Source organism: Anomaloglossus baeobatrachus, chromosome 1 (genome assembly GCF_048569485.1).
Source record: "Anomaloglossus baeobatrachus isolate aAnoBae1 chromosome 1, aAnoBae1.hap1, whole genome shotgun sequence".
In the NCBI taxonomy this organism is placed as follows: domain Eukaryota; kingdom Metazoa; phylum Chordata; class Amphibia; order Anura; family Aromobatidae; genus Anomaloglossus; species Anomaloglossus baeobatrachus.
The window spans coordinates 100675154-100702170 of NC_134353.1; the positions used below are offsets into that span (position 1 = coordinate 100675154).

The following is a 27017-nucleotide window of genomic DNA, read 5'->3' on the forward strand; positions in this document are numbered from 1 at the left end:
GGTCGTGATTGGGCAGATTGTTCTGGACGGGTTTCGCTCTGATCTGTAAGCCATTTGTGCACTAATTTAAGTGATTGAGCTGATTGGAATTAGTCTGATATCTGTATCAAAGCTCCGCACGTAGACATGGACAAGGGCCTCGAGGGGCTAAACCCAATGTCCTCTGGACCGAGGGGACATGACCCCACATTCAGATAATGTGAGTGGCCCCAGCACCAAGGTTGGCGTCTGTCCCCTGCACATGGGGGAGATTGGATACAACTACCTGGGACGCTTAGGACTGAGTGGACCCCTGATATCCTCTGTCCCCTGCGAATATTTCACCCCTGTATACAGGGGGCTATAGACCCTAGTATGCTGAAAGCCTGGACTGGGCACATAACCCACTGCTTGTGGGACCCTGTGAAGATCTGTCCCCCCACGTACCCTGGACCCTCGTGGGTATCCCATATCCTCGGTTGGTGCAGTAGATCGGTCTCAGGCGATCTGTGCACCCAGCGCCCCCGGTAAAATCATTAATTCCCCCCATCCTAATGACCCCCCCCCCACCTGTCTTTATTTTTACTAATGCGCCATGGGAGCACTAATAGGACGAGCTGCTATGTTTGGGCCGGTGTAATGGAATCCCCTGTACAGATCAGATTTTAATGCTCTCCCTCCTAATGAAGGGGCATTGGTGGTCTCCGGAGTCATCAGCGTGGCGGCTCCTGCCTCTGCTCAATGTTTGTTTGTTTTTTTTTTCCCTCTTCCTGGAAACCTCCGGCTGTAATAATGGATTTTCCCATTTTTTTGTCTTGATGATTGAACGATGCAGTGTCTTTATTATTACGGTAGCAGAATGTGTAGGGGACGGTGTGTAACGCTGCAGCATTGCGGTATTCATATCTGCTGCACATACTGAATGCTGGAGCCTGTGAGAGGGAGGGGACGGTATCGGGGGCTTCCTGCCATCCTCCCGGGTCCTCCCGGGCTCCCTGTGTGCAGGATTCCTTCTCAGGCATCCCCTTTGTCATCGCTGCTGTAATTGTCAGCATCCTCCTAGCGGAATGAGGAAGCAGCAGGCGCGGAAGCAATGATTAGGTTTCCCAGGGAAAGTGCTGAGTGTCTGGACACGGCGCTGCCATCCTCTATGGGAGACTGGCTCTAGCTGCAGCTTATTTGCCTTCAGCTTCTTATAGTTTACATATAGAAGCCATGCATGTAAAGGTGTGAGCCGCTTTGTAAATATATCACATTACCTATGTGCTGCTATCCTTTTCATATTGCCTGTATTATACTCCAGAGCTGCATTCTCAATTCTGCCAAGTCCAGAGGTGAAATTATCCAATAGTGACCCAGACGTTCTGTCCATGGTAAGTATCTATAATGGGCTTGCATTTTGCCAAGTGTAGTTTTTGCAGGAGGCAGGATGGTGTCTGCCGCTCGTGCACACCAGCCAGCAGATGTCCATAGATGTGATGGCACAGGCTTCACTCACCTGCATATACGCCAGTGACAAGAGCTGGATTACTACTTGATGCTGGCCATGAATATCGGAAGCCATGGACCATATAAACATTCCCTCATGAATTGCCTCTTCTCAGAAATACATGGATGCTCAGTTTTCTTGAGCATGCATGTGTTCTGCGTGGGGAGGGAGGTCGGCCATTGTCAGACCTTTGGCAGCACATTTTCTCCCCAAGAACAAAAATGTAAAGCCTCTTGAAGTAAAATAATGATATTTATTCACTTGTATAGCACTTTACATCAGCAACACTGTCCCCATTGGGGCTCACAATGTAGGGTCCCCATCAATAAATGCCCAATCCTTTTTCCCCCAAAATCTGCTATTGGGAAAAAGGGGCGCCTCCCCTGTCCAGTCTAGGTTCAGACAAAACATAGTGCTCTCCCCTGCGCACTGCATCAGGGCTTCCCGAATAAGAGCAATTCACCAAATCACTTTGGACTCGTCCCAGGATCGAGGGCTTTAGGGGTCCAAGTGACTGTCAGACTCATGATAGTGAATGGCTCAGGCCGGGTTCCATTGGAAACCCTGAGTCCCCAGCAGTGAGCACCGTATATGTGTGACACTAGCATTACACAATCCACCGCTGCCCCTAAAATCGCCAGGTTCAGATGTGTACGTCCAGCTTGTGCTATTTGACTATGTTTTCTGCTCATGTTTCCAGTTACAACCAGCAGAATTGTGATTGCAGCTCAGGGATACAGTATGGACTAGATCAGAAGACAAGTAGTTTGTTTACAAAGGATAGAATGCTTTTTGGGATTGACGAACTTTAAAACCAAACTTTTCTGGAGTACTTTAAAGGGAACCGGTCACCAGTTTTTTACCCTATAAGCTGCGGCCTCTTATTTACAGTAGTTTTAACATGCTGTATATAAGAGCCTAGACCGCTGTGTACAACATAAAAACACTTTATAATACTCACCTAAACCGGTCGCTGCGATGGATGTGGCTCAGACGGGTGTCTTCGTTCTCTGGTGCCGGTACTGCCTCTTTCGTCCATATTCATTCTCCTTCTGAAGCCTGTGTGCATGATGCGGCTACGTCATACCCACTCGCCGGTCCCGCGCATGCGCACTACAATACTTTGATCTGCTCTGCGCAGGGCAGATCAAAGTGCGCCTGCTCAGGACCTGAGTGCTGGCAAGTGTGTATGACTTCGGACGCATCATGCACCGCAGCTTCAGAAGGACGACAGAGGCAGCGACAAAGATGGCTGAAGGAGGCAGCACCTGCACCGGAGGACGAAGACGCCCATCTGAGCCACATCAACCGCAGCGACCACTTTAGGTGAGTATTATAAATTGTTTTTTATGTTGTACACAGCGGCCTGGGCTCTTACACAGCATTCTAACATGCTGTATATATGAGAGCCCACTTGTGGTGGCCGCAGCTTAGGCTGCTTTCACACATCTGGTTTTTGCTGAGCGATGCAAGCCTATGGACGCCAGATGTGTTTTTTTGCACTGCGCATGCTCCGTATCAAGCCGCATCCGTCAAACTGATGGGCCGCATGGGAAAAACTTATGCAACGGATCTGTTTTTTTCGCCGCATCCGTTGCATAGGTTTTTGAGCCGGATTGAGCCACACTGCAAAAACCGGATGTGTGAAAGCAGCCTTATAGGGCAAAAAAATGGTGACAGGTTCCCTTTAAAAAGTTTTTGAAGCTTATCCAATTAGAAACTATAAGCACAAAATGTGTGTATGCGCCCTTACCATAAAGGAAGATCCGAGAACCCCAGGTAGTGAGTGGTCCAGGGTTGTGGCTTCTGTAGGAACGTCTACTTCTACTACTACCCCTTTTTTTTTTGCTTTCACAGTTCTGGGGATTTCACTTTTATCTCATTTCTTCACCCCGGCTTCCTGCTCGCTGAGGGTGGGGGAAGCGGCGTACTCCTGAAGATTCACAGCTTAGACCTCAGACCCCTGCAGTAAGGGCGGACAGCTGGTCTGAGCTCTGTTCCCTCCATGCTACAAGCAGGGACAGCTTCTCCTCTGCAGCATGGCGCTGGCAAGTTCTATAGCTATCAACTTGCCTCGGAAACTGACCCCCCTGCAATCTCAGAGGCGGCCAGAGTGATGGCCAATATTCTATAAGCGATATAATAAAAAAAATCCCTCTTGCCTTCAGAGCGGAGATAATTTTTATTAAGTTTTCCAAGCACTTTGTATATTTTAACGATTAACAGGGGACGACCCCTTTAAACCAGGCGCACAATTTTGATTAGAAGGAAATATTGCTAATAATGTTATAGTAAAAGGATTGTTTCCCCACTGAACAACCCCAACTTACGGGTAATCACTTCAAGGCCCCATTTAAAATGAAAGCAACGTATATCCATTTTTAATCACTTTAGCGCCATTAATTCCACAACGCTTTACATACATGGGCAACATTGTCTCCATTGGGGCTCACAATCTGTTTCCTATCCCTTTGTCTTTGCATTGTGGGAGGAAGCCTGAGAACCTGGAGGAAACCCACGGAAACACGGGGAGAACATACAAACTGCTCTCAGATGTTTTCCTTGATGAGATTGTAACCCAGGACCCCAGCGCTACAACAGTGCTAACTACATTGAGCATCCGTGCCGTCCATAATGTATACTCTCATCCCACAGGGGGCACCATTCCGGTGTCCACTCACCGGCAGCAGCCTTTACTCTTTTCTAAGAGTAGATGTTCTTGCAGACTGAATATTGATGGGTTGCAGTGGTCACATGATGCAATAATGTCCGCCCTGGGAATATCCTCACTGACACCGCTGGAACTATTGTGAAAATCATTTTAATTTGTTAGATGTAAAACACAATGCGGCAATGCTCCATGTGGCAGCAGAAGGTGTACGGAGCTGTAATGTCGTGGGTTACTGTACAAGCTTTTCACGGAGCTCCTGTGATTGTCTGCTGCACTGCTGGAGGGACTGAGGTCCACCGTGTCACTGATGTCCATATCACAGACATATTTACTATTGTTAATATCTTCTCTATTCCTCAGTTAATTTTGATAAGGGCAAGGATCGAGAAAATCTGGAAAAGTGCTTTTTATACGTTTTCTGGTGTTTATTCCATTTTTAATGGTTTCTAATGGATATTGTAGTATATATAATGTATAGCCTTGGTTTTACAAACCTGTCAGTCGAAGCTAAACTGCGAGCAGCATGAATCAGTCTGCACCATTGTAGCAGATTTGTTTTTTTCCTTCAGTTATAAACTAGATTCCCGTTCGTAGACAGTAAACAGATGGTGAAACGTGAAAACCAAGTATATGGGAGAGTTGTGATCTCCTTACTGTGAGGCTGACGGAGCATTTTCACCTCTAGTAGCTGAGCAGGTCCGAGCCACGTCCGAAGAGTCACCTTCTATCAATATATAATTGCTCTGCAATAATCCGGAGCGTTTTTTTCCTAATTGATCTTTTGGTTCGTATCCAAGAATTACAGACTGGAGGAAGGATTCAAGTCATGGAGTTCGTCAACAGAACGTCTGCCTTTTGGAGAGTATTTGTGAAAAGTCATGGGAAAGTTAGAAAGTATGTAATTAGCACACTCCCGCAAGTGGGAAAGCAAAAAGAAAGTCCATGGATGTGGGACGATAGAAATGTATGGAGGCAGATGGTCCTCGGGTCTAGGTCCAGTAGGACCCGTTGTGCTTGGTCTGTGCTGCACAAAGCTGTGATTAGATATTGAAAGTGTCACTCTTGGGCTCGGGCGACACAACACTGGTGGACGTCCTTTCACTGAGAACTTGTAAAGGTAATGGCTTGCACCAGAGCTTTTTAGGTTCTTCACAAAGGGGTGAATACATATGCATATGGCAATTTGTATTTATTTTACAGACACACGGGAGATGCTCCTACTATTGCATTCATCCAGGCGATCTTCTTCACACACACGTTCTGACAAATAGAAATGCTCTCCATTGTTGAGCACAAACCAGAAGTGGCGCTGGCGTGAAGCTTGGGGCACCTTCAGCAATACAAGTGTTAGAAATTTCTATATACAAGGGCATCTCAATAAATTTAAAATATCATCAAAAAGTTAATTTATTTCAGTAATTCAATACAAAAAGGGAAATGCATATATTATATAGTCATTACACACAGAGGGATCTATTTCTATATATTATATAGTCATTACACACAGAGAGATCTATTACTATATACGGTATTATATAAAGTCATTACACACCGAGAGATCTATTTCTATATATTATATAGAGCCATGACACACAGATTGATCTATTCCTATATATTGTATAGGCATTACACACAGAGGGATCTATTCCTATATATTATATAGAGCCATTACACACAGATTGATCTATTCCTATATATTGTATAGAGTCATTACACACAGAGGGATCTATTCCTATATATTATATAGAGTCATTACACACAGAGGGATCTATTTCACATGTTTTTTTCTGGTAATGTTGATGATTATGGCTTACAGCCAATGAAAACCCAAAAGTCATTATCTCAGAAAATTAGAATATAATATAAAACCAACTGAAAAAATGATTCTAAGCTCAGAATTGTTGGCGCCTACTGAAAAGTCTGTACAGTAAATGCCTGAATACTTGGTCGTGGCTCCTTTTGCATGAATTACTGCATCAATGCGGCGTGGCATGGAGGCGATCAGCCTGTGGCACTGCTGAGGTGTTATGGAAGCCCAGGTTGCTTTGATAGCAGCCTTCAGCTCGTCTGCATTGTTGGGTCTGGTGTCTCTCATGTTCCTCTTGACAATACTCCATAGATTCTCTATGGGGTTTAGGTCAGGCGAGTTTGCTGGCCAATCAAGCCCAGTGATACTGTGGTTATGAAACCAGGTACTGGTACTTTTGGCAGTGTGGACAGGTGCCAAGTCCTGCTGGAAAATGTAATTTCTATCTCCAAAAAGCTTGTTAACTTAGCAGAGGGAAGCATGAAGTGCTCTAAAATTTCCTGGTAGATTACTGTGCTGACTTTGGTCTTGATAAAACACAGTGGAGCTACACCAGCAGATGACATGGCTCCCCAAACCATCACTGATTGTAGAAACTTCACACTAGACCTCAAGCAGCTTGGATTGTGGCCTCTCCACTCTTCCTCCAGACTCTGGGACCGCAATTTCCAAATGAAATGCAAAATTTACTTTTTATTATTATTATTATTATTATTATTATTATTATTGCGCCATTTATTCCATGGGGCTTTACAAGTGAAAGAGGGTATACGTACAACAATCATTAACAGTACAAAACAGACTGGTATAGGAGGAGAGAGGACCCTGCCCGCGAGGGCTCACAGTCTACAGGGAATGGGTGAGGGTACAATAGGTGAGGACAGAGCTGGTTGCGCAGTGGTGTACTGGACTGAGGGCTAGTGTAGGTTGTAGGCTTGTTGGAAGAGAAAACACCTTGGACCACTGAGCAACAGTCCAGTTCTTTTTCTCCTTGGCCCAGGTAAGACGCTTCTGGTATTTTCTATTGATCATGAGTGGCTTGACACAAGGAATGCGACAGTTGTAGCCCATGTCCTGGATACGCCTGTGTGTCTTGGCTCTTAAAGCACTGACTCCAGCAGCAGTCCACTCCTTGTGAATCTCCCAGAAAATTTTGAATGGCCTTTTCTTAACAATCCTATCAAGGCTCCGGTTATCCCAGTTGCTTGTGCTCTTTTTTTTCTACCACACTTTTTCTTTCCACTCAACTTTCCATTAATATGCTTGGATACAGCACTCTGTGAACAGCCAGCTTCTTTAGCAATGACCTTTTGTGGCTTACCCTCCTTGTGAAGTGTCAATGACTGTCTTCTGGACATCTGTCAAGTCAGCAGTTTTCCCAATAATTGTGTAGCCTACTGAACCAGACTAAGGAACCATTTTAAACGCTTAGGAAGCCTTTGCAGGTGTTTTGTGGTAATTATTCTACTTTTCTGAGATGACTTTTGGGTTTTCATTGGCTGTAAGCCATAATCAACAACATTAACAGAAACACTTGATTTTGATCACTCTGTAATGTCTCTATATAATGAGTTTCCCTTTATGTATTGAATTACTGACATAAACTAACTTTTTTGATCCTAATCTAATTTATTGAGATGCACTTGTATTTATATTAGTGACGTAAGTAAATAACCCCTTTGTTTTACTATTTCCAGGAAGAGCACTGTTGCCAGAATTACTTAATAACGAAGGCTTGTACATGTAATGGCTTAAAGAAACATGTTGGGATTGCTGGCTGGTTCCTTGTAGAGTTTCATCCAGTTCTTGGATTTCCTGTATTTACATTCACTAAAAATAAGTGTTTATGTAAAGAAGGGAGCGTCCGTGTTTGTCCAGTCTTAAGGAACCAACCTGGGGATCGGGGAATGTGCGATTATGGAAGTGAAGGGGTGTAAAGGGACCGGAATGAGGTGGAAATGGGATCAGGACAAGCTTTATACGCTGCTGTTTGTATGCCGGTCCGTACTTTGTCTTTTTTTGAGAGTCCTCTTCCTGCGCTTCCTCCGTCCTGGCCAGTGTGCAAGAAACAAACTGAGGCTTCATTCACGCTGCAGTGTTTTCCACCGGATCTGTGTTACCTGACTTTTTTAGCAAGACGGGTAGAATGGATTCTGAGGGCACTGTCGCTATTCACTGTCATGGCAGCCAAGAAGAAAGGACTCCGTGCTGGAGCCGTAAGGGTGGCTACATTTAAGAGTTAAAGTTGAATATTCACAATCGCCCTCCCTTCCTTAAAAGAATGTCTTGGCGCAGCCACTTCCTTAGACCCCACCATTTGTTGTACTTGACAGCTGACTTTCTCTTAGCAGCCAGGACATGCTTACAGTTTCTGATCCAGATAAAGCTCAAAGCATTCAGGAAGATTATCGGGGATGCCATGACCCCGCAAACTGTACACTTAGAGCACTGTGAGAAGAATTTGATGGAAACTAGATATAAACTAGGAAGAGACTTGTGTAAGTAAAGAGTTCTTATTTACAAGATGATTGAGGAGATTATGGGAACTGCGGACCAATCACAAAGAAGATTTTTATCAGATCCTGTGCTTGCTGACTTTCAGCATGGAGGATGGAGGGTGTCTACCGTAAGGACTCCATCTAATAGTTAAGAACCTCATGACTGGTTTGCCTCCATAGTCCCAGTTCCCATTTCTGTCGTGACACTTCTCAATCCGACTGTGACCATGGAAGGCCATGAGCCTTGGAATCGTACTTATTAGGTCCCATTTTTTTTTTCCTGTTGGCCTGGTATCATGAGAAATCATCCCAGCATAGCCAGAAGGCCTCTGATGGCTCCAGATCTCTTCTGGATTGAAGATCAGTGGTAGGGCGCCAAGGTGAAATCCTTGGAGCAGTGGTAAGTCGCCAAGGTGACATTCTCGGAGCAGTGGTAAGGCGCCAAGCGGAAAGCCTCGGATCAGTGGTAGGGCGCTTAGCAGAAAGTCTCTGAGCAGTGGTAGGGCGCTAAGCAGAAAGCCTCGAAGCAGTGGTAGGGCGCCAAGTGGAAAGCCTCGAAGCAGTGGTAGGGCGCCAAGTGGAAAGCCTCGGCGCAGTGGTAGGGCGCCAAGTGGAAAGCCTCGGCGCAGTGGTAGGGCGCCAAGTGGAAAGCCTCGGCGCAGTGGTAGGGCGCCAAGTGGAAAGCCTCGGCGCAGTGGTAGGGCGCCAAGTGGAAAGCCTCGGAGCAGTGGTAGGGCGCCAAGTAGAAAGCCTCGGAGCAGTGGTAGGGCGCCAAGTGGAAAGCCTCGGATCAGTGGTAGGGCGCTTAGCAGAAAGTCTCTGAGCAGTGGTAGGGTGCCAAGCGGAAAGCCTCGGAACAGTTGTAGGGCACCAAGCGGAAAACCTTGGAGCAGTGGTAGGGTAAAGAGCTGAAAGCCTCGGTACAGTGGTGAGGCGCAAAACGGAAAGCCTCGGAGCAGTGGTAGGGCACCAAGCGGAAAGCTTCGGAGCAGTGGTAGGGCGCTAAGCAGAAAGCCTCGAAGCAGTGGTAGGGCGCCAAGTGGAAAGCCTCGGCGCAGTGGTAGGGCGCCAAGTGGAAAGCCTTGGAGCAGTGGTAGGGCGCCAAGTGGAAAGCCTTGGAGCAGTGGTAGGGCGCCAAGTGGAAAGCCTTGGAGCAGTGGTAGGGCGCCAAGTGGAAAGCCTCGGAGCAGTGGTAGGGCGCCAAGTGGAAAGCCTCGAAGCAGTGGTAGGGCGCCAAGTGGAAAGCCTCGGCGCAGTGGTAGGGCGCCAAGTGGAAAGCCTCGGAGCAGTGGTAGGGTGAAGAAATGAAACTCTTGGAGGAGTGCTTTCACCACTTGGGTCTTGGGATGTCAGTGGAATTTAGATTGCCATAGACCTCCATGAACGCTGGAGCTCTTGGTGGTGTCCAAATAATTCTTATTATAAATAATAAAAATTGTGAAAAGTGTTGTTGACCTGATACATGAAGCCTTCTCGCTGAAGGCTAGTCTTTTCAGTGGCCCAGAAAAGGAATATACTTGCAGTGATAACTTGCAAACATGGCATATACGGGTTATTTCTACACTTCTTGCAAGCACATAAGTAACGGTCGTCATTTTCTCACATATAACAAGTGGCACTAATATTTGATATACTGCGGTGCACCCACACAAAGCCCATAGACCGGTGCATGACACATCAAGCACAGCACATGAATAAATGTTATTTTCTGGCGGTGTGTGCGGCATGGATGAAAGCCCTTTTTCATGGCTTCCCGCTGTCCTAGAGGATAACCCTCATCCTCTGTTTTTTTAAAGTGATAAGTGTAGATGTTCCAAATCTAATGTGGCCGTCATGGTGTGAACAGTTGTGTAACATTACAATATTTTATATAATCAGATATTACTGTAACTCAGTCAGGCACACTATAATAACTACAGATTCTCAGGAATTATTGGCACGATTCCTGGAAATATAATTATATATACGGATTCTGCTCTAATGATCGACTTGTGTTTGCCCTGATTTCAGCCTAATTTTAATTTTTATGTGATCTGCGTTTTCTCTGGTACGTGTCAAACGGATCACATCATTTTGCGGTCCACGTGACACCCATGCTGCCGGCAGAAAATGGACATGTTGCCATGTGGACAACATGGATAAGCGTGTGCTCCACTCCAACCATGTCAAAACACAGACGTGTGCACAAACCCATTGATTTTAATGGGCCTACATGTGTCTGAGTCTCTGGTACATGTTGAGTTTATATTTTTGTTCACCGTGATGGATAATGGATAGATAATGCACACACATCTCTTAGATAATGGATAGATAGATGATAGCTTTGCAGAGATGTGTGTGCATTATCTATGTGTGCTGCTCCACTGCTCTTGTATGCAGCATATGGACATCAAACCTTTCCTGTGTGATTTCAAAAAAGCAGATCCTTAACAGGCTCCATTGGGTTTCTTTTCTCGGGGTTTTCATAGAAAAGAAAACATAAGGGAATAAAACCGCTAATGTGAACTGATCCTAACAAGCTGGAAATAGAGAATTTTTATACTTCTCTGTCTTTGGCGCTGCTGTCTCTGCCTCTGCTGTTGCTTCCGGGTCCTGCTCATTATCCTCATGAATTCACAGTGGACCCGGAAGTAAGAGCAGCACCTGCGACAGGTAAGTATTACAGCTCATGCTGTCCGAGTGCTATCCGGATGTCACACGGATAGCACAAGGACAGCATATGTACCTTCACCATGGACTGTGCAAAATGTTAGTGTTTTCCACGGATGTGTGAAGGAGGTTTTAGGGGGGCTCCGGAGTTACGAAACAAAAAAAACAAAACCGTATCTGCTGTGACCATCATTTGCCTCACACATTGCAAAACATCTTCACTGATTAGATTGTTGATTGTGGCCTGGGATGTTTTCAGGTTCCGGGAATTTTGTGTATGTATGTGTGTGTCTGTGCGTATAGATCTATATATTGATATATCTGTGTGTCTAAAATGAATGCTCTATTTTTTATTTTTTTTTTCCTGCTACTGAGAAGATAGAATACCTATATTTTAAGTTTTTAAATATGTATTTATTACTTCCATGTGTCCGTACATCAGTTGTTACCGGTGATGCAGCAGTTGAGAACATGAAGGTGTTTTTGCATGTGCCGCTTTCTCTATTCACTTTTATGGGACTTTTGAGCATAACGGAGTGCAACTTTTTTGAGCCATTAGGCTACTTTCACACATCCGGATTTTGCTCTGCGGCACAATACGGCGCTCTGCAGAAAAACCGCAACCGGCTTTTGTAACGCCGGTTGCATTTTTTTTGCATTGACTTACATTAGTGCCGTATTGTGCTGCAGGGGCTTGCGTTCGGTCCGGTTTTTGCCGCATGCGGCAGATTTAGCCGATGTGGCGGCCGGATAGAACGTTCCCTGCAACGTTTTTTTGCTCCGGCAAAAAAAAAACCGCATCGCACCGCATCCGGCCGCTGCGGCGCATTTTCAATGCATGCCTATGGATGCCGGATGCGGCGCGATGCGGAAAAAAACGCATCCGGCCGCCGCCGTTTTTTTCCATTGCGCATGCTCAGTAGCGTGCCGCAACCGGAAAAAAACGGACCGACCGCATGTAAAAACGTATGCAAAGGATGCGGTGTTTTCGCCGCATCCGTTGCATAGGTTTCCCAGCCGGATTGAGCCGCACGGCTCAAACCGGATGTGTGAAAGTAGTTACTCTACAAACTTGTCTGCCAATGCTGGACGCAGCGGAGAGGGCGAGGGGCACATATTGCCCATCTGTGCTTCTGTGGCTGTTTCATCACCTGTGTGACTGTGACATGTTAAAATTCTTATTAAATGGTAGTAAGTTGTCTAAATCCAGCGAATTACCATCCCCCATCGATATGATAGTTGATAAATGTGTGAATTAGCGAGTCAGATTACTGGGGCACCAACCTATAGTGAAAACAAAGGTCCCATGAAGCATTTCTACCTCTGCTTTGTTCACCTCTATGGGAAGCGTAATGTGTGTGACCACTGATCCCATATACAGGGAATAGAGCTGTGATCACACACACTACTTCATTCACACCAGTGACCGCGGACCCCTGCACTAAGGGTCCCAGCAGTCAGACCCTAATCATCATATAGTTATCACCTATCCTCAAAACCATTCCATGTGTTAAGATATGAAATGTTTAGCGTCTTAGTTGGAGATGAGCTGAGGCTCTCGACCGTCAAACATTTTGTGTAAAAACCTGCATCTTTTTCCTTCCTGGCGTCTCCTGGCCGAGTGTCGCACTAGATCGGAGCCAAGTGTTTGGTTGTGTTCTGCAGAGATGACTTGTGATGAGTAAGCGCTGTCAGGGAATGCGTGCCATCTGCTTGTCCCATTAAGACTGACTATTGGCACAGCACGTTTCACAATGTTTCATATCCTATAACAGTTGGTAAAAGCTAAAGCTGCTCCTCATATTGTTGTATTTTTTTTTTCTCCACTCAGATCGAAATTTCTTAAAGGGAACCTATCAGGACAAGTTTAGGAATCAAAACTAGTGCTGTGACTGTATAGGTCCTAGGCCAACAATATAAATAGCCCCTGTCTTGTAATAACCCGATGTGCCATCGCTGGGAAGCCACATGCAAAACAGTCTGCAGAAGAATTGGGGGGGTGTTGATGCTGTGACACGCCCCCAGTGCACTTCCAGGATAATTTGCATGTGGCATCAGCTCAATTTCTCAGCTTGATACTACAAGATGTGTATAATGTATTGTTCTTCTTCCTATACATCCACCCTCACTGGTGTGATTAGTAAAGATTCATTTAGTAAAGATTCATTCGTATTCCTCATTGGCTTCCATTATACTTGACTATTTGCGTTATACCCATCTGACCGTTAACTGCTCTTAATGAGTACCGAGCACTTGAGCATGGTAGTGTTCGCTCATATTCCCCCTATGTATCTTCATTACGCTCTCCACAAGTTAAGCTGCACTTCTCACCCATCCAAACAGTATGTTACTCTGCACTGATGAGTGGTAAGATCCCTGAAACAGCTGTCTGCAGATCAAGAAGATTTTGGTTTAGCCAAGACTTGATAAAGGGTTGGACTAGTGGCTGTCGTTTTTCCTCTTGTAGAGGGGCTCATTGATGCCCCTAGAAGCATTGTCACATGGGACAGTCTTCTCCATAGTTGGGTCCCGGACTGTGGCCGTATGACTATGGTCAACACCATGAGCTCTAATTCTGTCATTGTAATGGAGGGCAATTGTCCGCTCTAGTGGTAAATAGACATTTATAATGGAGGTGATATCATGGGTCTGGTCTGCTCGGCTTTGTACAGTGAACACACACAATGTGATTTTGATTAATGTCTTAACAAGTGAAATCTCCCTCGATACCGGTCTGTAATCGCATTTGAAGAAGACTCACAATGTCTGTCTTCCATCACTCAGCGTCCTCTCGGACAGAATAATTCAATATTTCTGTCCTCCCTCTCCAGCATTCATGTTCTCCAATGTAGTAGGGCATCATAGATATCCTCTCAGAATGGCTTTGAGAATGAACGGAGCATGCATGGGAAGAATGAGGACTTCACCAGTCAGTGGGATCCATTACATAATTGTGGTAGTAGGCATTTTATCTCTAGTCACCCTGGATTCACAGCTACACTGCTCAGTACTGTTCTATACCGTCCTCACTGCTGCTCCTGTGAACATGTGCTGCATAGAAACAGGAGAGCGGGAATCCCTTATGCCTGTGTGTGCTGTGTATCGGAGACATCATGGCAGCCGGTCTCCACCCACCAGCTCAGAGATGATTGAAAATTGCATACAGAGGGGAAGACTGGTGAAATATTGATGTCACACAACCGAGCATACATTTTACTCATGTCATCCCATGATGGCTTTTTCTGATCATTATTGTGGCTCCTTCCCTAGAGTCTGTAAATGAGGACAACGGGCCGCACAAAGGCACACGCAGAGCGCCTATGGCTCTACCCAACAGAATCCATGTACACTAAATTACTGCGCATGGATCCTTTAGAATGGTGTATAATGGATGCCGGTCACACATGGATCCTGTCGATGAGGAGGTGGTGAGGACTCCCGTGGTCAGCTCTGGTCCTGTTCTGGAGATGGATGTGGGTCTGATTGGACCCGTATACATTTATGACCTATCCTGTGGACGTACTGTAGATGTACGAAACCGGAATAATGGCCCATAGCAACCAATCAGAGCTCTGCTTTCCTTTTTTAACCAGGTCTTGTTCATTTACGAGCTGGCTGTGATTGGTTACTATGGGCGACGGAGGCCATTTTAGTGTCAGGCAGTGTTGTTTTTGGTGTTAGGCCGGTGTTTGTTGTCAGGGGATGCTTAGTAATATCTGCTGGTCGGTAATGCACATGGTGTGATGACACGTTTCTGAGCTCGCTGCTCAGGGTAGAGAGGTTGCGCTTTTCTCACAGGCTTCCTCTATTGTGTGAGGCCACTAAACCAAACAGGAAGCGGTGTATCCGTATATAAATGTGTTACCGTATACACGCACTATGGGGGCCGCGCACTGCGGGGGCACACAGCTCGCACAGGAAATTGTTACCCGATCATTTGGTGTCTTATTTTCCCTTCAGCACAAAGCTGCAGTGTAAGGTGGGAATTTACCGAGCACAGGCCGGAGGAACAGCAGCCATATTGACTTCATCAAGCATATGTCGCAGTATAGCAAAGTGGCTTGAGTGTTGCTTTTTATAAGGTTCTGCTTGTAGGACTGCCCGTCACTTTATGGTGGGGGTCTGATTTCGGACATGAAGCAGTCCAATGCCAGCCTGGGGCAGCACTGCCGAACATTGGTGGAAGGGTGGCAGATGCCCAGAAGACACCAATATGTTGTCCTATGCTAGTAAAGACCTGTGATGGCTGCTGTGCCGTCACCAATGGCCCTGTCCATTATTCATACTTTCTTTGTTCCCCCTTTTTTTTGGTCTTAATTTTGGCTCACCTTCTCATTGCAGGCCATGCCCCTTTCAAGCTAAGGGGTACTTCTCACACAGCGAGATCACTGCTGAGCCACTGTTTTTGTGACGCACCATTGACCTCATTAGCGATCTCGCTGTGTGTGACACTGAGCAGCGATCTGGCCCCTGCTGTGAGATCGCTGCTCGTTACACACAGTGCTGGTTCATTTTTTTGGACATTGCTCTCCCGCTGTGAAGCACACATCGCTGTGTTTGACAGCGAGAGAGCAACGATCTGAATGTGCAGGTAGCAGGGAGCCGGCGTCTGGCAGCCTGTGGTAAGCTGTAACCAAGATAAATATCGGGTAACCAAGCGAAGCCCTTTGCTTGGTTACCCGATATTTACCTTAAATACTAGCGTCCGCCGCTCTCAGGCTTCCAGTGCCGGCTCCCTGCACATGTAGCCAGAGTGCACATCAGGTAAATAAGCAAAGCGGTTTGCTTATTAACCCGATGTGTACTCTGGCTAGAAGTGTAGGGAGCCAGCGCTAAGCGATGCTGCGCTTGGTAACCAAGGTAAATATCGGGTAACCAAGCGCTTGGTTACCCGATATTTACCTTAGATACCAAGCGCAGCATCTCTTCCACGTGTCGCTGGGGGCTGGTCGCTGGTGAGATCTGCCTGATTGACAGCTCACCAGCGACCATGTAGCGACGCACCAGCGATCCTGACCAGGTCATATCGCTGGTGGGATCGCTGGAGCGTCGCTAAAGTGTGACTGTACCCTAAGTCTTACCATAGCTACACTTACACAAGGAACATGTAGGGTCATATTCACCAGTAGATACAGCACTTACACCACTGTTCATTCCTGATTATCTGCTGGAGTAACCATGTTGGTGATCACCGAATGAAAACACACATCTTTTGGGTGATTGGATCTTTTTTGGCAGCACATTGCCCTGTGTACACGGGATGGACTGTCTATAGCCTGAAACTGTACGATCATACTAACAATTGTTCTGTTCCCATGACATGTCAGAAAATCAGCTCCTCTAAAAGCATTACAAGGCCCTGTGCTCACAGTACAGTTTTTGCTGCATTTTTGGTGCAGTTTGTTGCCCTAAATTGCATGTATTATCCTTCCCCAGTAAAGTCTGAGAATTTGGAAAGGCTGTGCACACGTTTCTTTTTTTCCTGCAATTTTGGGTGCAGAAAAAAAGCAGCATGTCACTACTTTTCTGCATTTTTCCCTGCGTTTTTCCATTGAATATAATGAAAAAACGCATGGGCAAAAATGCATGAGGCAAAACCGCACGCATTTTTGATGCATTTTTCTGCCAGGGGAGAAACAAAACTGCAGTGTGCGCAGATACCCTAAGGCTATGTGCCCACGGGACTCTGTATCTGCGGATTTTTCTGCATCAAAATTTGACGCAGATTTTGTTGCGGTTTTGGTGTTTTGTTTTTTTTTTTGTTTTTTTTTTTTTTATATTCAATTGAATAGGCAAAATCTGCACGAAAATCCGCAACAATAATTGACATGCTGCAGATTTTTCCGCATGAAAATCCGCACGATTTCCGCTGCGGAAAAATCCGCAGCGTGGGCACAGCATTTCCCAAATGCCATAGAAATGGCTGGGGAGTAGCTGTGCTGCAGATTTCTGGAAAATCCGCGGCTTTTCCGTGAGAAATCCGCGGCAAAATCCGCGCCTTTTCCGCAGTGTGGGCACATAGCCTAAGGCTGTGTGCACACTGCGCTTTTGATGCGTTTTTGAGTGCAGATTTGTCACCAAATTGAATGCCATCAAAATCCTGGAGTTCTGTGCACATTGCTTATTTTTCCCTTGCAGATTTCATGCAGAAAATAAACTAGAGGCATGTAATTTCCTTCTGTGTGTTTGCAGCATTTTTTTTCTACCCCTCAATGCATGAAAAACACGTGCAAAAAACCTCTCCGACAAATGCACCGCAAAAACATGTGTTTTTTTCCTGCCAGGAGATGCAGTTCTGGTGCAGAAATTTCTGCAGCGAAAATACTCAACATGTGCACGTAGCCCTATTTTGTGCCAAACTGGTGATGCCCCATACGTTTTCCCTTAGAAGCCTATAGGCCCTGTACAGTATGCATTTATATACAGATACTGGCTAGCACTGTGTATTCTGTGATTCTGCTGATAATGTCAGATTGTGCAGCCATGATAGCCAGCAGGAAGTATTTGAAGAAAGTTGAGGCGATATGATCGTCTGATTTACCCAAACTGTTAGGGCAGGAGCTGTGCCGTGAGGAGAGCGTTCCCATAGGCCTAAAACCAGTGAAATGCACCTTGGTGGAGTACAATAAGGCTAGGTTCACACTTCAGTTGTTTTGCATCAGTCACAATCCGTCGCTTTGAGGAATTACGGTATCCTGCAAAATACTTTGCAGGAATCCAGTTTTTCCCCATAGACTTCTATTAGTGACGGATTGCGACTGATGATGCTGCGTTGCATCCGCTGCGCCGCGGTCAGTCGTTTTTTAACTGACCGCCGGGTGGGAGCAACGCAGCCTGTAACGGTTTTTGAGCAGCGCAATCTGTAGGATTTCGTTGCGCATGCTGTCTCTGGCTCCCTGCACCCGTAACCAGGATACACATCGGGTAACCAAGCAATGCGCTTTGGTTAGTTACCCGATATTTACACTGGTTACGTGTGCAGGGAGCCCGCGCTAAGCAGTGTACGCTGGTATCCAAGATAAATATCGGGTAACAAAGCAAAAAGTGCTTTGCTTTTAGTTACCCGATATTTACCCTGGATACGTGTGCAGGGAGGCCGACACTTCACCACTCGGCTCCGCCCCCTCCCGCACTCCGCATGTGTACACACACACACTCACTTGTCCCCAGCCCTGCAGTTCCCGCGGCACTGACATCCTCAGCGCCACGGCTCTGCCCCCTCGCGCTCCGCCCCCCGCACACAACGGAGTCCGACAATGATTTCTGTTCTTTGTCATCCGTTGTACAACGCATCAGTCACATGCGTCAAGCAACGCATGTGACTGATGCAAAACAACGGAAATGTGAACTTAGCCTAAGTGTAAAGTGTCGCCAGATGCTATGCTTGATCCATGGTGCACCATTGGTTATCTGCAGTGGGTTGTGCAGGTTCCTTCTTTACCATAGATGTGTATGGGGCCTTTCTATACTCGTGTGCAATTCTTGCACTTAGTGGATGTATATGTCAGGAGAAGCGCTCCGCTTTACATATACTAACATTCCTACTGGCATCACTGGTCAGCTATGGCAGCCATGACGTCACTAGGATGGTACATGAGCGCCGATGGCACTGATTGGCTGCAAATGTTAATTTTACAAAATTTCCAGCTGTTTTTAAATCTGGGTTAACCCCTTTAACCTTCTTTTAGGGAGCAGCGTGTCCTTCAGTTTTCTGTGTTCTTTTAAGACCTCTGCTTGTTGACATGTGTTGCCATCGTCTGTGCCTGTGGGAGCACCTGTCAGGCATCTGTTGTGTCCGTCATCCTATTAGGGCCAGGTCTTGTCTCTTCGTACCGGTGAACCTGCTTTTGTGGAGCTAAAAGACCATGAAGTGCACGGTGAACTATAATGTGCAACATGTTGACTTGTGATAAATGCAGATTTTTCTGCTGATTTTCTTATTAAATATATTAAAACCTGCTGTGAAACACTTCAACAAGTCGGTACCATGGAGTCGCTCTAAGATGGGGCTATATAGCAATTGTAGTTATTTTGCAAGTGGCAAAAAGCCCAACTGTTTTTGACGGTTTTGTATTCTGTTCTGTAAAACGATCATTGGCTGAGTGACCTGCGTTGCGGCCTAAATCTCAGCGTAGTCTCAGCTTACGCCCACATAGTTGTGCATTTTCTCGTGAGCGAATTGGTCTGATTGTTATTGACACTCGGCTCAAACTCTGATCAGAGTAAGAGCCAAGCGCCATTTAGGCTAGTTTCACACTTGCGTTGAACGGCATCCGTTGCATTGCGTTGTTTGACGAATGCAACGGATGCGTTGCATATAATGGCACAACGGATGCAACGTTTTTTTATTTATTTTTTCTTCTTTACAGTTTTACCGGCAGCAGACTATTGTGAACGATCAGCTGATCGCCGGGCGCTTAGCTGAGCGCTCTCACATGCCGGCTGCCGGGCGCTCAGCTGAGCGCTCTCACATGCCGGCTGCCAGGCGCCCAGCTGATAGCAGAGAGAAGTAGTGGAACGGGGCTTTAAAGAACTGCGCCACAGATCACAGATGTAATCTTGGATTAATGTAAACTTTTATTTTGGCACAGGTCTACGCGTTTCAGGAGGCTCAGCTCCCTTCCTCAGGACCAGCAGGCACAAGATACATCAAATCTGCAGAAGTATAGGTGTACAAAACATATATACCCAGTAGGTGTACCCATATATACCCTCAGCTGAGCGCTCTCATATGCCGGCGGCCGGGCACTCAGCTGAGCGCTCTCACATGCCGGCTGCCAGGCGCTCAGCTGAGCGCTCTCACATGCCGGCTGCCAGGCGCTCAGCTGAGAGCTCTCATATGCCGGCGGCCGGGCGCTCAGCTGAGAGCTCTCACATGCCGACTGCCAGGCGCTCAGCTGACCGCTCTCACATGCCGGCGGCCGGGCGCTCAGCTGAATGTTCGGCCATCGAGAGACAAAATTAAAGTTTGTGATTTAAAAAAAAAAAGAGCATGCGCAGTGAAATTCTACGGATTGCGCTGCTCAAAAAAAGTTACATGCTGCGTTCCTTCCGCCCGACGCAGCGTCAAAATAATGGCGCTGCGTCGTCCAGCGGATGAAACGCTGACACTTGCATTAGTGTGTCGTCTATACAAGTCTATGGAGAATAGCACAGTGCGTTAACAGACTGCGCTATTCTCCATAGTGACTGACTGCGCTGAACGCAAGTGTGAAAGTACCCTTACTATGATCCAATTCTCTCACAATTGAGAATGATGCACAGGTGAGAAGATAAAAAAATTAAAGGGCTAGTTTGCAAGATAAAAATTCTTCTCCTGTCCCTGGCCTCTAAAGATGAGATGCGCAGTGCTGTTCCTGTACCTGTAATTCAGTGTGACAGGAGTTGCTCTTTTCTGCTCCCCCTACCCCCTGGGACATTACACTGTGGGGCATGGCCTCATCCATGCTGTTGGTATAAGCCAGCCACTTGATAACATCTGCTTCCCAAGAACAGGAGGTGTTCCACACCCCGGCTATGCCCCCTGCTCCGGGACAGAACAGGCACAGATATCGGGGGCTGGCTTATACCAACAGCAGGGAGCAGGCCATGCTCCCCTATGTGTGATGTAACTTCCCAGGGGGTAGGGGGAGCAGAAAAGAACCGCTCTTGTCACACTGAATTACAGGTACAGGAACAGCACTGTGCATCTCGTCTTTATAGTTTGTGATGGCTGGGATAGTAGAATAATTTTTATCTCCCCGGAGTACCCCTTTTAGGTTATCCATGTCTCCATTTTCTGCGTCGGAGTATATCGGTCTGCACTCCGATGTCATAGACATGGTTGAGCGCCGTCCGATATATGCCGCCCATCGCTGCTCGCAAGGATTTTATTCTCCAGCCAAATCTGCATGAGAAAAAAAAGATTGGAGCGAGTGCTAACCAATAAAACATCAGAGAGCCCTCGTCCTATGTATGTGCCCATGGGAGCGAGATCTCATAGTTGTCGTCTTCCAGTTGACTTCTTGGCAACTGATGCCGAATTGTGATCTCGTTGTTAGATCCTGAGGAAGAACCAGCAGAATATTGTCCCCATATCTCTTTTATTGAATGTTTTGGATGAAAATCTTACTGGAAAATGGGTAAAGATGTCCCTTTTTTCCCCCTTTGCTTCCCGGAACAGCGTTGTTCGATTTTTCATCCCTGCATTTCCTTTCATGGTTTTGGAGACCTGCGCTGCTTGGCACCGGGTCCGTGTGTTGGTTCAGCACCATGTGTTTCATTCTGCAGAATAATGTGTTCATTATGTACGGGATGATACTGCGAGCGTGAATTCCTTCATATTTAATTGTTGTGGTTAATGTGTCGTCTGCACTGTCGGAGCCGTTCCTGGGAAGAAAATGTGCCGGAGACAGGAACCTGCCAATCACGTAATTATATACTCCTGATCCCACCAAAAGGGGCCAAAACTGTCACCTTAATCACGGGTCCACTGCTTTTATTAAAAACGGGTTCTGTTTAGATTACCTTTCTTGTGAGCTTCGAGTTCTCATGCGGCTGTGCGCCGGCCATCTGTCCATATATCGGAGGGACCCGACCCCGAGAGGATTATCGCTAATGCTATATACTATATCTATTTCTCTAGGTCACTTCAGTATTTTGTGACCATCTTTAGTTCTTCCTTCTGCGCGTCTGTACAGATTAGGAAGATTTGTTGATGTCTAGTTCCTTGCTGAATGCTGTCCTGTAACACAAAACCTATAGAAGCGTGCTCTTGCTGCCCTAATAAACCACAATGAATTAAAACTGCTTTTTATGCACATACCAGGCTCGTATGGCCAGGATCTGTCCTGATTCTCATGCCTATTACTTGTTATCCCCTTCATCAGCATTCTGCCAGGATTATAGGTGCTGGAATGTTTATTTTCATTTCCTAGCATGCATTGCTCCATTTTCTGTGTTTTTCCCAAAAATAAGACCTATCCTAAAAAATAAGCCTTAGCTTATTTTACAAGATTTTTGGAATATGCGTGAAATATAAGCCCTACTCCAAAAATAAACCCTAGTGACAGGGCCAGCATTAGGGGGAGTCAGACTGTGCAGTTTATCTGAGCCCCATTATCTTAGGGACCCCAGCAGTTGTATTCCAAGGCTAAGATGGTTTAAAGAGTTGGCTTTCTACGTAGCTTTACTGGCCACGTCGATATAATGTTCAGACACAAGGCTTCTCTCAACTTGTGTTGGCAATAGTGCCTCTGAGCAGCGCTGTTGCGGTCCGCTCGTCCCCCTCGCGTGACCCCCGGGCTCCATGACCTCTGAGATCCGGTGATGTCACGTCCACTTCCAGTTGACCCGACATCACCATGGCCGGCCCCAGTGTCCATGAGTGATTGGGCTGTGGGTGGAGATTCACTGCTCATCACAGCCCAGCATCTTGCGCACGCTCTCCTTCACTGCAGAGCACCACAAGCAGGAGCGATGCTGGGCTGTGATGTGTGGGGCAACGTCGCCCACAGCCCAGTCACTCACTGAGACTGGCACTGGCCTCGGAGATATCAGAGTCTGAGGTCATGGAGCCCGGGGAGGTCATGTGATGGGGATGAGCAGAGCGCAACAGCGCCACTCAGAGGCCCTATTGCCAACACAAGGTATTTGAGAGAAGCCTTGTTTCTGAATGTTGTATTAATGTGGCTAGTAAACGTTAAGTAGTGAGCCACCTCTTTAAGGACCTTTGATGACTTCAGTCATGTGGCCAAAGGTCTCTTGATTGCAGGAGTATAAAAGAACTGAACGGGAGACAGGCTGGTATTCAGGACTGGCATTAAGGGGAAGGTAGAGCAAACTGGGCAGTTTCACATGGGCCCCATTCCCCAAGGGGGCTCAGTGTGTATGTCCTGATGACACTGCTTCAGGACCTGTGTGACGACATGTCATGTGACTAGGTTGTTACCAAAAGGTCTCTTAATTGCAGGAGTCTAAAGGCTGCTTTACACACAACGATTTTGCTAGCGATCTCGTTAGCGATGTGACACGCCAGATCGTAGATAGGATTTGCCGAGATCGCACATAGGTTGTTTTTGTAGTGCCGGCCACAAAACGACCTATGAGCGATCTCAGCAAATCGTATCTACGATCTGGCGTGTCACATCGCTAACGAGATAGCTAGCAAAATCGTGTGTAAAGCAGCCTTAAATGTGAAGAGTAGACAGGCCGGTATGTATGTGCAATGTGTGTATAGATATGGTTGCCATGCCCCTCTGCAAAATATTCAAATTTTCTCTCCAGGACAGGAGACAAATTGTAGCGCAGCGCCACCTATTGGAAGTAGCGATCCTAAAAGTTAAATGTGGATTTTTAACAATCCTTTCAATATAACTTTCAATATAACGTAGGACTGGCTTGCAAAGTCTCCATAAGGAGAATAGTGTTCCCCCGTGGTCCCACAAAGCTTCTCATATCCAGATCAGACACCCCATACTTTGCACTGACGAGGGGCAAGCACCCCGAAACACCGTGTCTGCAAATTGGGATTCTGATCTGGCATATATATCCTAAGTTATATTGAAAGGATTGTTAAAAATCCACATTTAACTTTTAGGATTGCTACTTCCAATAGGTGGCGCTGCGCTAGAGTTTGTCTCCTGTCCTGGAGAGAAAATTTGTGTATAGATAGATATATAAGAGAAGGATAATCTATAAATCCACACGTGTTACAGGGTTTGGAGACTTGGGGTACTTTCACACTTGCGTTTATTTCCTTCCATCACAATCCGCCCTTTTGGAAAACGGCGGAATCCGCTGTTTCCCGTAGACTTGTATGGACGACGGATTGTGCCAAAAGTACCTGCGTTGCTTCCGCTGGCCGACGCTGCGCCGGGCGGAAGCAACGCAGCATGTAACGTTTTTTGAGCAGCGGAATCCTCTATTTTTCACTGCACATGCTCATCTTTTTTTTTTTTTTTTTAATCACAGAAACTTTATTTTGTCTCTTGGTGGCCGAATGTTCAGCTGAGCGCCTGGCCGCCGGCATGTGAGAGCTCTCAGCTGAGCGCCTGGCCGCCGGCATGTGAGAGCTCTCAGCTGAGCGCCTGGCCGCCGGCATGTGAGAGCTCTCAGCTGAGCGCTTGGCCGCCGGCATGTGAGAGCTCTCAGCTGAGCGCCTGGCCGCCGGCATGTGAGAGCTCTCAGCTGAGCGCTTGGCCGCCGGCATGTGAGAGCTCTCAGCTGAGCGCTTGGCCGCCGGCATGTGAGAGCTCTCAGCTGAGCGCCTGGCCGCCGGCATGTGAGAGCTCTCAGCTGAGCGCTTGGCCGCCGGCATGTGAGAGCTCTCAGCTGAGCGCCTGGCCACAGGCATGTGAGAGCTCTCAGCTGAGCGCCTGGCCGCAGGCATGTGAGAGCACTCAGCTGAGCACCTGGCCGCAGGCATGTGAGAGCACTCAGCTGAGCACCTGGCCGCCGGCATGTGAGAGCTCTCAGCTGAGCGCCTGGCCACAGGCATGTGAGAGCACTCAGCTGAGCGCTTGGCCGCCGGCATGTGAGAGCTCTCAGCTGAGCACCTGGCCGCAGGCATGTGAGAGCACTCAGCTGAGCACCTGGCCGCCGGCATGTGAGAGCTCTCAGCTGAGCACCTGGCCGCCGGCATGTGAGAGCTCTCAGCTGAGCGCCTGGCTGCCGGCATGTGAGAGCTCTCAGCTGAGCACCTGGCCGCCGGCATGTGAGAGCTCTCAGCTGAGCACCTGGCCGCCGGCATGTGAGAGCTCTCAGCTGAGCACCTGGCTGCCGGCATGTGAGAGCTCTCAGCTGAGCACCTGGCCGCCGGCATGTGAGAGCTCTCAGCTGAGCACCTGGCTGCCGGCATGTGAGAGCTCTCAGCTGAGCACCTGGCCGCCGGCATGTGAGAGCTCTCAGCTGAGCACCTGGCCGCCGGCATGTGAGAGCTCTCAGCTGAGCACCTGGCCGCCGGCATGTGAGAGCTCTCAGCTGAGCACCTGGCTGCCGGCATGTGAGAGCTCTCAGCTGAGCACCTGGCCGCCGGCATGTGAGAGCTCTCAGCTGAGCACCTGGCCGCCGGCATGTGAGAGCTCTCAGCTGAGCACCTGGCCGCCGGCATGTGAGAGCTCTCAGCTGAGCACCTGGCCGCCGGCATGTGAGAGCTCTCAGCTGAGCACCTGGCTGCCGGCATGTGAGAGCTCTCAGCTGAGCACCTGGCTGCCTGCATGTGAGAGCTCTCAGCTGAGCACCTGGCCGCCGGCATGTGAGAGCTCTCAGCTGAGCACCTGGCCGCCGGCATGTGAGAGCTCTCAGCTGAGCACCTGGCCGCCGGCATGTGAGAGCTCTCAGCTGAGCACCTGGCCGCCGGCATGTGAGAGCTCTCAGCTGAGCACCTGGCTGCCGGCATGTGAGAGCTCTCAGCTGAGCACCTGGCTGCCTGCATGTGAGAGCTCTCAGCTGAGCACCTGGCCGCCGGCATGTGAGAGCTCTCAGCTGAGCACCTGGCCGCCGGCATGTGAGAGCTCTCAGCTGAGCACCTGGCCGCCGGCATGTGAGAGCTCTCAGCTGAGCGCCTGGCCGCCGGCATGTGAGAGCTCTCAGCTGAGCACCTGGCTGCCTGCATGTGAGAGCTCTCAGCTGAGCACCTGGCCGCCGGCATGTGAGAGCTCTCAGCTGAGCACCTGGCCGCCGGCATGTGAGAGCTCTCAGCTGAGCACCTGGCTGCCTGCATGTGAGAGCTCTCAGCTGAGCACCTGGCCGCCGGCATGTGAGAGCTCTCAGCTGATTGATCACAATAGTCTGCTGCCGGTAAAACTGTAAAGAAGAAAAAAAATATAAAATAAAAAAAGCTTTCCGTTGTTTTGTACAATCCGTTGCATCCGTCACACAACGCAAGTGTGAAACTAGCCTTATGTTGATGTTCCAGAATGTAATATGACTATATTTGAATAAATGTTTTCGTTTTTCTTTGTTTTAAAGGTAGAAACCTAAGATCGAAACAAAATGAGCATACACCCTGCAGTAACTACCGGTAGTAATAGTATCCTCTGGTATTAACCTCCCCTTATATCAACTGACCTCAATATAGATGGGGCAGAGCAGGACCGGGGCCCGACTGTTCACATACCTGACCATGGGAAGCTATAATACGGAAAAGTCTACCCCAAAAAGGTGCCCCCCTCTACATTGCGGTTGGTTGACACAAGGTGATGTTCAATACTAGAGGACAGGACCATCCCGACCGGGGTACACTTTGTCGTGGTGGGGTGACTCTTACACCTTGTTGATCAGGGTTTACCATGCACCCGATTGTATTTTATTTCTTCGGTTACTAACTGCAGGGTATTTGCTCTTTTTGGTTCTACCTTTGTGTGAACGAGCTCCTACACGTTGCATATATTCCAATTTCTGCTCCGACTCATTTCTTTGGTTTTATTGTCGCCAAAGCAGCAGAAATTTGGATGACCGTGCAGCCGACATTGTAGTCATGAATGGAAATTATTTCTACGTGTCTGTGGATATCATGGACAGCGCACGGATGGAGTGCAGGGCTTGCGTAATGGATGGGAGAGCCTTTGTAGTTCGTCCCCCCCCAAATCAGTGAAAATTCACCAATGTAACATTGACAATATAAACAGACACTGATCAGACACGCTGATGATCAATGCTCAAGATCCAGAAAAATCCCGGATAGCTGAATGGGCCTTAGGCTATGTGCACACAGTGCGTTTTTCTCAGCGTTTTTGCGCATTTTTCGGGTGCGTTTTTGGCCTCAAAACTGCATGACTTTGCTTCCCCAGCAAAGTCTGAGTTTTCATTTTTGCTGTCCCCACACAGCGTTTTTTTTTCAGCTGCGTTTTTGTGGTGACCACAAAAACGCAGCATGTCAATTATTCCCGCGTTTTTCACTGCGCTTTTCATCCATTGAGTTCAATGGGATGTTGAAAGACGCAA

The 27017-nt window shown here is 47.5% G+C and overlaps 1 protein-coding gene across 2 annotated transcripts in view; it reads left to right on the top strand.

The window, feature by feature from the left end:
* STIM2 (stromal interaction molecule 2) overlaps positions 1 to 27017 on the top strand; it is a 139844-nt gene that overhangs the window by 7354 nt on the left and 105473 nt on the right. The gene's annotated exons all lie outside the window — the stretch shown is intronic.